Here is a 14,187-nt window from a genome sequence, read left to right on the forward strand (position 1 = left end):
GGGTAGATAGAGGCGTGAGAGAAACCTCTTAGGATTAGCCAGGGATATAATACCGTGGGTGTAAGATCCGGTCCTCAGGGCTCGCTAGCCATATATACAAGAACAACAAAAGATTGAAGACTGCTGGATCGATTTCAACCAAGTGGTTTATTCAGGCATAGGTGATTGAACACTCAGTGGTATACAAGGTAAGGTGTCATAGATCTGACGCGTTTCGCGCATGTGGAATGCGCTTCATCAGAGATCATACAGGTGTGTTCAACTGGTGAAGTGATATACATTGTGTTAGCCAATCAGGAGCGTTAAAATACATTTAACCAGGTGTTGGTCTTGTCAAGCTTATTTTCTGAGACACATAAATGACAAGTGATGTGATTTATACAGTGAATACAAATAAAGAAAACATTATATTGTGTTTGCTAAGTGCATGCTTATCAAAACCTTTTTGCATAACATTGCTTATCGATTTATAATGATGACGAAAAGGAATTGTATATATACGTAGGTTATGCTAAAAATGTATAAAAGAAACTACCTAATTGTGATGTGGATAAGATAATGGTATAAGGAACACTAAGGGGCCATATAACATGAAAAACTCATGTATATGTTTTACACTAGGGGAGCACGTTAAATGTATAAGAAAATTATAAAAATAAATTAAAAAAAGTTTTTTCCATTTATATATATAACGGGATAGACAAAACTAAAAATTGTGTTGCTGAACAAATGATTATAATGATAAAATTTAGTTACTTTTTTTTTTTTTTTTTTTTTCTTTTTTTTTGACATCTACGATTAATATGAATTTTACTTTGAAATAAAAATATACTATTTTGTTTCTATAAAAATCCTGGGAATGCCCTCCTACATTCTGACATTTTTATATATATATATATAGATCTGGGGGAATTATTGGAGCGGAGCCCCTTTGGGAACTGGGGGTTTGGGACACCCCTAACCCAATAACTTAAACAGACTGTAACTCCGGTCCCCAGTAACAAATCATGATGATTTTTGGACTGTGGCAGGATCACCCAGAAACCGCCAGCCCTGTGTCCTGGATTTTGTAGGACTGTGGCTGCTATGGAGGTGCCAATCTGTCTGGAGGGGCGGGAATGGTGGGAACATTGTGGGAGTGCCCATGGTCTCATCAAGATGAGCTGTATGTATAAAAGGATTGTGTGTTTTCAATAAAATCAGTTCTTGTTTCACCTGAATGCTAGTCTGTCTAGTTATTTAGGTGTATTCCCCGAAACGTCACTGAATAAATCCAGTATTGTCAAGACCAGTGAGTGCTGTCTCCTTATTTCCATATTCTACACCATATTCTAGCACCCTGGCATTTGGAACTAAAGTGTTAGTGAGAGTGCACCTGCCAATACCTGCTGTATATATATGTCAGAATGTAGGAGGGCATTCCCAGGATTTTTATAGAAACAAAATAGTATATTTTTTATTTCAAAGTAAAATTCATATTAATCGTAGATGTCAACATTTCGACCCATTGATAGGCCTTCTTCAAGACAATATATGATTATGGTAACACAGCAAACATTTTTCACAACGGAACTCCCAGCAGAGCACTGATATCTATCATAGATAAGCGTAGCGGCTGGGTAGGTCGGGGCTGGAGCGCTCACCCAGGCTGTTGGCTGGGGGTGTCTTGGCTGGGCTGCCGGCTGCTGTCTGGCCCGATTCGGGCATTCCCGCCTGAGGTGGCCGGGGTGCCCGCAGGAGAAACATCCCCGTGAGTCCCTGACTCTGGCCGGAGGGACAAAGGCCGGGCGGCCTGGGGGCTTATGGGTAGCCGCTGGGGGTCGGACTACAACCGAAGCTGGGCGGGGAGTCGATTGCAGGACAGAGCGAACTTGGCGGCGGGCGTCTGCATACTGATCTGCCAGGGCGGCCGTCTGGCCTGCTGTGGTGGGCCGACGGTCATGGACCCAATCTTTAATCTCGACTGGAACATGGTTATAGAAATGCTCCAGTAGGAAAAGCTGTGCCACTTTTTCCCCAGTGGTGGCCTTGCAGCCGGCTAGCCAGAAAGCCATCGACCGGGTGAATTAATGGGTCCATTCTGTGAAAGGCTATCCGTCCTGCATCCTTAGGGAAAGGGGGGAGTTGTCACGGATACCGGGCTGCAAGGTTTAAAACCCCTACCCCCCTACAACCTCACCCCTGTTGTTTCTCAGTGGTTTTGGGCTCCTCAGAGCAACCACAATCCCAGGAAGCTTTTTGTTTGCTTTTGTTTTTGTGTTTTAAAACTTGTTAAGAGAAGAGCTGGTCTATGACCAGGAAAACCCTCCTAGGCTGGCCGGGCTCCTGGAACTCCCGGTCAGCCACAGGACAGCAGGACACCCGCTAACTTTACCCCTGGTCACTCCAGCAGCCCCTTGCCCCAGAGCTCCGCTCTTTTGGGGATTGGTAGCCCCTATGGAGGACAAGATCTGGGGGAATTATTGGAGCGGAGCCCCTTTGGGAACTGGGGGTTTGGGACACCCCTAACCCAATAACTTAAACAGACTGTAACTCCGGTCCCCAGTAACAAATCATGATGATTTTTGGACTGTGGCAGGATCACCCAGAAACCGCCAGCCCTGTGTCCTGGATTTTGTAGGACTGTGGCTGCTATGGAGGTGCCAATCCGTCTGGAGGGGCGGGAATGGTGGGAACATTGTGGGAGTGCCCATGGTCTTATCAAGATGAGCTGTATGTATAAAAGGATTGTGTGTTTTCAATAAAATCAGTTCTTGTTTCACCTGAATGCTAGTCTGTCTAGTTATTTAGGTGTGCTCCAGCTAAAATCACTTTTCCTGGGCTACATAGCAGCCTGTTCCAGGCAGAGGAAGGGCCCTCTGGCAAAGCTACCTAGTCTGGGTAGCTGGAGTTTGCCACAGGGTGGGACCCTGACTACTGGTGCTGTCGGGCATCAGGGGTGGCTACAGACTGTGGTCACTTGCCAGCTACATAGCTGGAGTCGGCAGGGAGGAAGCAAGACCCGTTTGGCGGAGCTACCCAGTCGGGGTAGCCGGGGTATCCGTCACATACACCTTTGTGTCTGTGCTGTGAGTAGCACTTAAGTGTGCATGCAAGGGGAAGGGGGGGCACTCCAAGGCTGAAACAGAAAGTGTTTCTGATTGGTTAAGAGCATAGGGAAAAAAAACCAATATATATGATTGTGGTATTCTAGTGTTCATCAGGAAGGGATTGTTTTACAGCACAAAGGGTAACACTTTACATACTTATTCTAATCATTTCAAATAAATAAATAAATAAATAAATACAACTGTTTTAAGTTAACTGAATCGCCTTTAGTAGTTACTTTTATGTCCCTTTAAAAGGAGACATAGGTGAATGCGGAATAGCCTCAATACTATGCTCCTAAAACTTATTTAGGGCTGGATTAGGAGTGGAGTGCTAACAGTTACACGCAAGTGAAAAAGTGTTTATCGTTAACAAAGCTACCAATCAGCAAGAGCTACCCAGGTGCTGAACCAAAAATGGGCCGGCTCCAAAGCTTACATTCCTGCTTTTTCAAATAAAGATACCAAGAGAACAAAAAAACATTGATAATAGGAGTAAATTAGAAAGTTGCTTAAAATTGCTGCTCTATCTGAATCATGAAAGAAAAAAATCTGGGTTTCAAATCCCTTTAAAACCGCCCCACTTCTGGCCCTTAGTGTTTAATGTCCCATTAAGGAAAATTCCTTTTTATCCGTATTTATTCGAACACCTAAAACTATTAGGGTAAATCTGTCCTGGGATCTATAAGATGATTATTTTAGTTAAATATTTTACACAGATTTATGGAGAAAAATATATCAAAACAAGTTGAGAGATGCAAATTCATTTAACTTCACAATAAAATTCTACTCCAAAGCCTTGTGAATCTCTTCCCCAACAGAACAACTGCACAGGTAGCTAACAATTACTGTGGCTTGTCGCCGTGCGACCAGCTGCCCGCCAGACTCTGCTGTTGCAGGAATTCCTCTTGCAGGTTTAGCACAGGAAAGCTAATAAAGTTATTGGGAAAGTTGACGGAGAGAAAAAAAAATGTGACAGAAATCTTAAAAAAATATTCCTAATGGTTTAAAAAGTGATTTGACGAGAGCCGCCAGGAAGTGGGAGGATGGATTCTGAACAGGCAGACCCTGCACCTGCCACCGTGTTACTGAGAACATTTATTGCTCTATTGAATACTAATAAAAATGAAATTACTGGCAGTGCTGTCTGAAGCCACGTAGACTGCAAAATTGTGTTCTACCAGCTGCGTGTATTGCATAGACACTTGTGAAACGCTACCTGCTAATATCTGTAGATTGTAAGCTCCTTGCTGCTGCCTTCCCAGGACATTGTATACAAGATGACTTTATACACAGCCCATTTAAGTGTGGCATTAAAATACTACAGAGTTTCAAAACCCGCAGTCCTCAAGTATCAGCAACAAGCCAGGGTTTTCATTATAGCTGAACAGGTGAAATGATCAGCTTATGGGTGAGAGCAGGTAATTATAATGGTGTTACTGATCAGCTGATTACTTAACCTGTGCACTGGTTCAGCTATAAGGAAAACCTGGCCTGTTGGGGGTACTTGAGGGCCGGGGTTGATAAACACTGGTCTGGAATACCTGACCTACAGAGCTTACAATCTATTTTAACGGCACATGACACCAGTCTTCACTTTAAAGGGACATGAAACCCAATTTTTTTTTTCTTTCATGATTCAGATTTAAAACAACCTTCTAATTTACTTCTATCATCTAATATGAATTGATCCTTGAACCTCCAGTCTCTGGGCATTGGCTTATTGCATTGGAGGGTAGGATTGAATCTGCCTGGCTCTCTAGCTCCACCTGCCTGCCAGCTGCAGCCAGTTACATAATCAGCAGCCTGTAGAAGGCTGCTTCCTGCCAGTGTCCGTGTATAGAACTAGATCTGTTCCTTGGTGTGCTATTACTTTTCACTGATTTTGTTGCTGACCTTTACCTGAATTTGTACTTCTGTTTTTTGCTGCCTGTCCTGTGAACTTTTGGACTGACGGCTTCTGACTCTTCTCTTACCTGCTGATTTGGAACTGATTTTGTCTCCCTGTATCCTGACCTTGGCCTGTCCTACCTCCTGTTTTGTTGCCCTACTGCCCGGCTGCTTTCTAGCATTCTGTGTCTCTACAAGTATCCTTGGCTTTCTACAGTATCCTTGGCTTTCTACAGTATCCTTTACTTTCAGTCAAACCTTCAGAGAGTCAAGTCCCGGGTTTTATTAAGAGAGCTGGGACAGAGTTACTTGTAGCCACTTTTCAGCCTCTGGGTCCTTTCCAGGACTGACATTTACCTTTGGCCTGATATAGGTAGAATAAGAGCTGCTCACTGGTGGCTGCACATATGTCATGTTATTGGCTCACACCTGTTCATTGCTGCTTCTTCAAGAAAGGATATCAAGAGAATGAAGAAAAACAAAACGTATGCTTACCTGATAAATGTATTTATTTCCTGGCATGGAGAGTCCACAACGTCATTACAATTACTAGTGGGATATTCAACTCCTGGCCAGCAGGAGGCAAAGAGCACCCCATCAAAGTTGTTAAGTGTAACCCCCCTTACCCATAATCCCCAGTCATTCAGCCGAAGGAAAATGGAAAAAGAAGAAACACAAGGGTATAGAGGTGCCTGAGGTTTACTCAAAAAAACTGCCAAATTATAATTTTAAAAAGAATTCAGGTCGTGGACTCTCCATGCCCGGAAATAAATAAATTTATCAGGTAAGCATAAATGTTGTTTTCTTTCCTATGGCATGGAGATTCCATGACGTTATTCCAATTACTAGTGGAAACCAATACCCAATCTAGAGGACATGGAATGAACAGAGAGGGAGAACAAGGCAGGAGGACCTAAACAGAAGGCACCACCGCTTGAAGAAACTTTCTCCCAAAAGAGGCCTCAGCTGAGGCAAAAGTATCAAATTTGTAGAATTTGAAAACATTGAAAAAAGTATGCAAAGAGGACCAGGTTTCCGCGTTGCAAATCTGTTCCACAGAAGCTTCATTTTTTAAAAAGCCCAAGATGAAGAGACAGCCCTAGTGGAATGAGCCTTAATTATCTTAGGACGCTGCTGTCCAGCTGTCTCATAAGCAAAACGAATCATACTTCTTCACCAGAGGGAAAGGGTAGTAGAAGTGGCCTTCTGACCCTTACACTTACCAGACAAAACAAAAAACAGGGCAGAAGATTGCTGAAAATCTTAAGTAGCTTGTAGGTAAAATTTTAGAGCACACACAACATGAGAAGAAGGTTTAGGACAAAAAGAAGGAACAACTATCTCCTGATTAATGTTTCAATCCGACACCAACTTAGGGAGAAAACCCAATCCCAATTTAGTACGAAGTACTGCCTTATATGCCTGATAAATAAGGTACGAGAAATCACACTGCAGAGCTGAAAGCTCAGAAACTCTGCAAGCGGAAGAAATAGCAAGAAGAAACAAAACTTTCCACAATAACAATTTTATATCAACAACATACATTGGCCTGCTGCAAAACTTTAAGAACAAGAAAAGACTCCAAGGAAGAGCAACAGGTTTAAACAGAGGCCTGATTCTGACCAGGGCCTGAACAAAAGCTTGGAAATCTGACAAATCAGACAGGTGTTTGTGCAAAAGAATAGACAGAGCCGATATCTGACCATTCAGAGTACTGATTGACAACCAGACCATCCTGAAGAAAGGATAAAATCTGGGGAATCCTCACCCGGTTCCAGGAGAAACCCTTAGATTCGCAACAATAAAGGTATTTACGCCATACCTTATGGTAAATCCTACGAGTAACAGGCTTACGAGCATGGAGCATGGTATCAATGACAAACCGCGCCTAGATAAAACTAGGTGTTCACTCTCCAAGCAGACAGCTTAAGAGAATTCAGGTTTGGATGGAGGAATGTACCCTGAATTAGAAGGTCCTTCCTCAGAGGTAACCTCCAAGGAGGAAGAGATGACATCTTCACCAGATCCGCGAACCAGATCCTGCGAGGCCATGCAGGAGCTATTAGAACTACAGATGCTCTCTCCTGTTTGATACGAGCAAAGACTCGTAGAAGGAGAGCAAATAGAGGAAACAGGTATGCCAGAGAGAATATCCAAGGAACCGCTACAGCATCTATCAGGGCAGCCTGAGGATCTCTTGACCTTGAACCGTACTTTGGAAGTTTGGCATTTTGACGAGTCGCCATCAGCTCCAACTATGGAAACCCCTATCTGAGGGTTACCTGAGAGCCCATTCCCTGGGATGAAATCTCTGTCTGCTCAGAAAATGCGCCTTCCAGTTGTCCACTCCTGGAATGTGGATGGCAGATAGGAGACAATTGTGAGCTTCCGCCCACTGCAGAATGCGAGTCACCTCCTTCATGGCCAAAGAACTCAGAGTTCCTCCCTGGTGGTTGACGTAAGCCACAGAGGTGATGTTAGCCGACTGGAATCTGATAAACCGGCCTAAAGATAATTGAGGCCAAGCTACCAAGGCATTGACGATTGCTCTCAACTCCAAGATGTTTATGGGGAGAGAAGACTCCTCCCGAGTCCACAGGCCCTGAGCTTTTAGAGCTCCCCAGCCTAACAGATTGGCCTCCATAGACACAATCACCCAGGAAGGTCTCAGGAAGCAAGTGCCCAGAGTTTTCCTGCGAAATCCACCACGAGAGAGAGGGGATCCAGAACTATCTTCTGTGATAAATCTGAATGGTCTCCGTTCCACTAACTGAGCATGCATAGGTGGAGAGGTCTCAGATGGAACCGAGCAAAAGGAATGATGTCCATGGAAGCAACCATCAGACCAATCACCTCCATGCATTGAGCCATGGACGAATTGCAGACTGGAGAGAAAGGCACAAAGCAAGAAGTTTGGATTTCCTGACATCCGTCAGGAACATTTTCATGGACAGGGAATCTATGATTGTCCCTAAGAAACACACCCTTGTAGCTGGAACAAGGGAACTCTTTTCCTGATTCACTTTCTATCTGTTGGAAGGTAGAAAAGACAACAAAAAGAGGACGCCTGAACCAAGATGTCGTCTAGGTAAGAAATCCCAGCGATTCCCTGGGATCTGACCACTGACAAAAGAGCCCCCAGAACCTTTGTGAATATTCTGAGGCAAGACTAAACGGGAGTGCAACAAACTGGAAATGCTTGTCCAGAAAGGCAAACCTTAGAAACTGGTGATGATTCCTGTGAATGGGAACATGAAGATAAGCATCCTTCAGGTCTATGGTCGTCATGAACTGACCTTCCTGAACCAAGGGAACAATGGAACGAAGAGTTTCCATCTTGAAGACGGAACCCTGAGGAATTTGTTCAGGAACTTTAGGTCTAGGATGGGCGGCAAGTTCCCTCCTTTATGGGAACCACAAAGAGATTTGAGTAGAATCCTTGTCCCTGTTCCTCTCCCGGGACATGAACAATTACTCCCAGGGAGGATAGGTCCACTACGCAGTTTAAGAAGGCCTCCCTCTTTATTAGGTTTGAGGATAGTCTTGACAGGAGAAATCTGCCCCTTGGAGGGCAAGACTTAAATCCTATTCTGTAACCCTGGGATACTATGTCCACCGCCCACGGGTCTGGGACATCACAAATCCAAGCTTTTTGAAAAAGAGAATGTCTGCCCCCCACCTGATCCAAAATTGGATCGGGGGTGGACCCTTCATGTTGATTTAGACTTATCCATGGGATCTTTAAAGGAACAACTATCCTCTATTGGAATTGTGGTTCTTTTAGCTAGAGTAGAGATAGTTCCTTCTACTTGAGGCATCATGCGCCATGAGTCCCAAATGGAGTCAGCAACAGGAAACATCTATTTTAAAAACAGGTGAAGGGGAAAAGGGAACCCCTATTTGAGGCATATCGCATTGCTGAGGCATGTTACGCACAGCATTATCCAGAGAGACACTTAGCTCAGAAGGGAGTAACCTGTCTTTAAAAAGTCTTAGCTAAACGTGAAGAACAAAATTGCATAGGCAGGACAATTTGGGCCTCTAAACATAATAAACATTTATCCATAGAAATTGACTGATCCTGTTCATAGCTAAAGAAATCTGGTCACACTTTAGAATGAGAATAAAAATTATAATAAAAAGTATAATAATTTGATCCCCCCCCCCAAAAAAAAAAAAAAAAAACAAGCAATTTAAGCACCTGTCTAAGGGCACATGAACAGACACAAGTGGGTTAAAAAGTCAGGGAGCCCCTAATTCCCATATACCTATGGGTAAAAAACATTGTTCACCCAGCCCTGCCCATGAGGAATTACCTTTTTACTTAATACTTTAACTATAAAGCTACTACCAAGGGAAAATATCAGGATACCTATGTAAATTGTTGGTATAAACGAGTGGGCTGTAAACATTTTCTGTAGAGGGTAGAATAGAAAATATTTTCGCCTGAGTGGGCCATGAAGCAAAAACGAAGATATTATGTATTTAGGTACTTACTGACAAACTGGACATGAACTGGTAAAAAAACAGTTCCAAGATATAATTAAGTCACTGATGTTTTGTAACTCGGCAAAAAGATCACAACTAAATATGGGTGGAAATTGTTGCTTTTGTTTTTAACAACAGTAAGTTGCAGACATAAAATGTAGTCTGGTAAGTGTAACAGTAAATAAAACAAAAACTTAAATTATGCTTACCTGATAATTTTCTTTTCTTCTGACAGGGAGAGTCCACAGCTGCATTCATTACTTTTAGGAATTCAAAATCTAGCCACCAGGAGGAGGCAAAGACACCACAGACAAAGGCTTAAATACCTCCCCCACTTCCCTCATCCCCCAGACATTCAGCCAAGGGAACAAGGAACAGTAGGAGAAATATCAGGGTGAAAAAGGTGCAAGAATAAAAAATAAACGTCCGTCCCTATAAAAAACTGTGGGCGGGGAGCTGTGGACTCTCCCCGTCAAAAGAAAACTTACTTGATAAATTTTTTTCTTTTGCGATGTACCGAGTCCACGGATTCATCCTAACTTGTGGGATGTTGTCCTTCCTGACAGGAAGTAGCAAAGAGAGCACCACAGCAGAGCTGTCTATATAGCTCCCCCCTTAACTCCACCCCCCAGTCATTCGACTGAATGCCAAGGAAGAAAAGGAGAAACTATAAGGTGCAGAGGTGACTGAAGTTTACATAAAAAATACTATCTGTCTTGAATAGACAGGGCGGGCCGTGGACTCGGTACATTGCAAAAGAAAGAAATTTATCAGGTAAGCATCAATACCAAAGCTTTAGGACACGGATGAAGGGAGGGACAAGACAGGAACCTAAATGGAAGGCACCACTGCTTGCAAAACCTTTCTACCAAAAATAGCCTCCGAAGAAGCAAAAGTATCAAATTTGTAAAATTTGGAAAAGGTATGAAGCGAAGACCAAGTCGCAGCCTTACAAATCTGTTCAACAGAAGCATCATTTTTAAAAGCCCATGTGGAAGCCACCGCTGTAATTATTTCAAGAGGCTGCTGTCCAGCAGTCTCAAAAGCCAAACGGATGATGCTTTTCAGCCAAAAGGAAAGAGAGGTAGCCGTAGCCTTTTGACCTCTACGCTTTCCAGCATAGACAACAAACAAAGAAGATGATTGGCGAAAATCTTTGGTTGCCTGCAAATAAAACTTCAAGGCACGAACCACGTCCAAGTTGTGCAACAGACGGTCCTTCTTAGAAGAAGGATTAGGACACAGAGAAGGAACAACAATTTCCTGATTGATATTCCTGTTAGAAACAACCTTATGGTACGCAAAACCACCTTATCAGCATGGAAAACAAGATAAGGCGAGTCACATTGTAATGCAGATAGTTCAGAAACTCTTCGAGCTGAAGAGATAGCAACTAGAAACAGAACTTTCCAAGATAGAAGCTTAATATCTATGGAATGCATGGGTTCAAACGGAACCCCCTGAAGAACTTTAAGAACTAAATTGAGAATCCATGGCGGAGCAACAGGTTTAAACACAGGCTTAATTCTAACTAAAGCCTGACAAAAAGCCAGAACGTCTGGGACATCTGCCAGACGCTTGTGCAACAGAATAGACAAAGCAGATATCTGTCCCTTTAAGGAACTAGCAGATAATCCTTTCTCCAATCCTTCTTAGAGAAAAGACAAAATCCTAGGAATCCTGATCTTACTCCATGAATAGCCTTTGGATTCACACCAAAAAAAGATATTTACGCCATATCTTATGATAGATCTTCCTGGTGACAGGCATTCGAGCCTGAATCAAGGTATCTATGACCGACTCAGAGAAACCCCGCTTTGATAAAATCAAGCGTTCAATCTCCAAGCAGTCAGTTGCAGAGAAATTAGATTTGGATGCTTGAATGGACCTTGAATCAAAAGGTCCCGTCTCAGTGGCAGAGTCCATGGTGGCAGAGATGACATGTCCACCAGGTCTGCATACCAAGTCCTGCGTGGCCACGCAGGCGCTATCAAAATCACTGAAGCTCTCTCCTGTTTGATTCTGGCAATCAGACGCGGAAGAAGAGGGAATGGTGGAAACACATAAGCCAGGTTGAATGACCAGGGTACTGCTAGAGCATCTATCAGTACTGCCTGAGGATCCCTTGACCTGGATCCGTAACAAGGAAGTTTGGCATTCTGACGAGACGCCATCAGATTCAATTCTGGTGCGCCCCATAGCTGAACCAGTTGAGCAAACACCTCCGGATGGAGCTCCCACTCCCCCGGATGAAAAGTCTGACGACTTAGAAAATCTGCCTCCCAGTTCTCCACCCCTGGGATATAGATCGCTGATAGATGGCAAGAGTGAGTCTCTGCCTATCGGATTATCCTTGAAACTTCTATCATCACCAAGGAACTCCTTGTTCCCCCCTGATGATTGATATAAGCTACAGTCGTGATGTTGTCCGACTGAAACCTGATGAATCTGGCCGAAGCCAGCTGAGGCCACGCTTGAAGATCATTGAATATCGCTCTTAATTCCAGAATATGTATCGGTAGGAGGGCCTCCTCCTGAGTCCACAAACCCTGTGCTTTCAGGGAATTCCAGACTGCACCCCAGCCCAGTAGGCTGGCGTCCGTCGTCACAATAACCCACGCTGGCCTGCGGAAACACATTCCCCTGGACAGGTGATCCTGTGACAACCACCAAAGAAGAGAGTCTCTGGTCTCTTGATCCAGATTTATCTGAGGAGATAAATCTGCATAATCCCCATTCCACTGTTTGAGCATGCATAGTTGCAGTGGTCTGAGATGCAAGCGAGCAAACAGAACTATGTCCATTGCCGCTACCATAAGTCCGATTACCTCCATACACTGAGCCACTGACGGCCGAGGAATGGAATGAAGAGCTCGGCAGGTGGTTAAAATCTTTGATTTCCTGACCTCCATCAGAAATATTTTCATGTCCACCGAATCTATCAGAGTTCCCAGGAATGGAACTCTTGTGAGAGGATTAAGAGAACTCTTTTTCACGTTCACCTTCCACCCATGAGATCTTAGAAAGGCCAACACTAAGCCCGTGTGAGACTTGGCTAGTTGGAAAGTCGACACTTGAATTAAGATGTTGTCTAGGTAAGGTCCCACTGCTATGCCCCCGGCCTTAGGACAGCCAGAAGGGACCCTAGCACCTTTGTGAAGATTCTTGAACTGGTGATGATCTTTGTGGATAGGAATGTGTAGATACGCATCCTTTAGATCCACGGTAGTCATATATTGACCATATATTGACCGTCCTGGATCATTGGTAAAATAGTCCGAATGGTCTCCATCTTGAAGGATGGGACTCTTAGGAATTGGTTTAGGATCTTGAAATCTAGAATTTGTCTGAAGGTTCCCTCTTTTTTGGGAACCACAAACAGATTGGAGTAGAAACCTTGCCCCTGTTCTGTTTTCTGAACTGGGCAGATCACTCCCATGGTAAAAAAAGGTCCTCTACATAGCGTAAGAACGCATCTCTTTTTGTCTGGTTTACAGACAATTGAGAAAGATGGAACCTCCCCCTTGGAGGAGAATCTTTGAAATCTAGGAGATACCCCTGGGTTACAATTTCTACGGCCCAGGAGTCCTGAACGTCTCTTGCCCAGGCCTGAGCAAAGAGAGAAAGTCTGACTCCTACATGATCCGGTCCCGGATCGGGGGCTACCCCTTCATGTTGTCTTAGTAGCAGCAGCAGGCTTTTTGGCCTGTTTACCCTTGTTCCAAGCCTGGTTAGGTCTCCAGGTTGGCTTGGATTGAGCAAAGTTCCCCTCTTGCTTTGCAGCAGGGGAAGAGGAAGCGGGACCACCCTTGAAGTTTCGAAAGGAACAAAAATTATTTTGTTTGGTCCTTGTCTTATTTGACTTATCTTGAGGGAGGGCATGACCCTTCCCTCCAGTGATGTCTGAAATGATCTCTTTCAGTGCAGGCCGGAATAGGGTCTTACCTTTGAAAGGGATGGTCAAAAGCTTAGATTTAGATGACACATCAGCTGACCAGGACTTAAGCCATAACGCTCTTCGTGCTAAAATGGCAAAACCTGAATTATTTGCCGCTAACTTAGCAAGATGAAAAGCGGAGTCTGTAATAAAAGAATTAGCCAACGTAAGGGCCTTAATTCTGTCCAAAATATCATCTAGTGGGGTCTCCATCTGAAGAGCCTCTTCTAGAGCCTCAAAACAAAAAGCAGCTGCTTCACGAATTTGCGTGTTATCCTTGCGCAAGGGCCATGCTAATCTTCTCTGTATCGTTCCAATTTTAGTATATGTGCTGCCGAAGCGAGCACGTCTAAAACCGGTTAAAAACCCCTAAAGCACCTTGCCACAGCTCTGCTGTGGCCCTATCTGCCCTTAGGAAGCGATAATATGGGGTTTAAAGCTTCAATTAGTCCCTCAGAAGACTCTTAGGACCTCAGGAGAAGTTGCTTGCTGCTTGTAAATGTAGGCCCTGCCCACCTCACTCGATGTTGCTGGGGCCTACACAAAACTAACAAACCCTGCCTGAAAGCCATGTGGGTTATAAACAACCCCAAAGAACCCTCAAGCAAATGTCCCATAAAACAGAAAATGTTACTCCCAGACACAAAAATGTTTGTCCCAAATTCACATAAAAAACTGTGAGTGCCCACAAAAAATTAACCCTTTATGTAAGCTAGTAAAAACCTCTGATAACACTAGGATTACTGCTTACCCTTCCCCTAATGGGGACACTGTCAGCCTTTCTGA

At 43.9% G+C, this 14,187-nt stretch overlaps 1 non-coding gene across 1 annotated transcript; it reads right to left on the reverse strand.

Moving 5' to 3' along the window:
• Positions 1 to 13,641: 13,641 nt before the first annotated feature.
• On the reverse strand, positions 13,642 to 13,748 carry LOC128643280 (U6 spliceosomal RNA). Its single transcript, XR_008399799.1, has one exon. It is a non-coding gene; the product is annotated as a U6 spliceosomal RNA (small nuclear RNA).
• Positions 13,749 to 14,187: the final 439 nt, after the last annotated feature.

The sequence above is a fragment of the Bombina bombina genome, chromosome 12 (assembly GCF_027579735.1).
Source record: "Bombina bombina isolate aBomBom1 chromosome 12, aBomBom1.pri, whole genome shotgun sequence".
Lineage (NCBI taxonomy): Eukaryota > Metazoa > Chordata > Amphibia > Anura > Bombinatoridae > Bombina > Bombina bombina.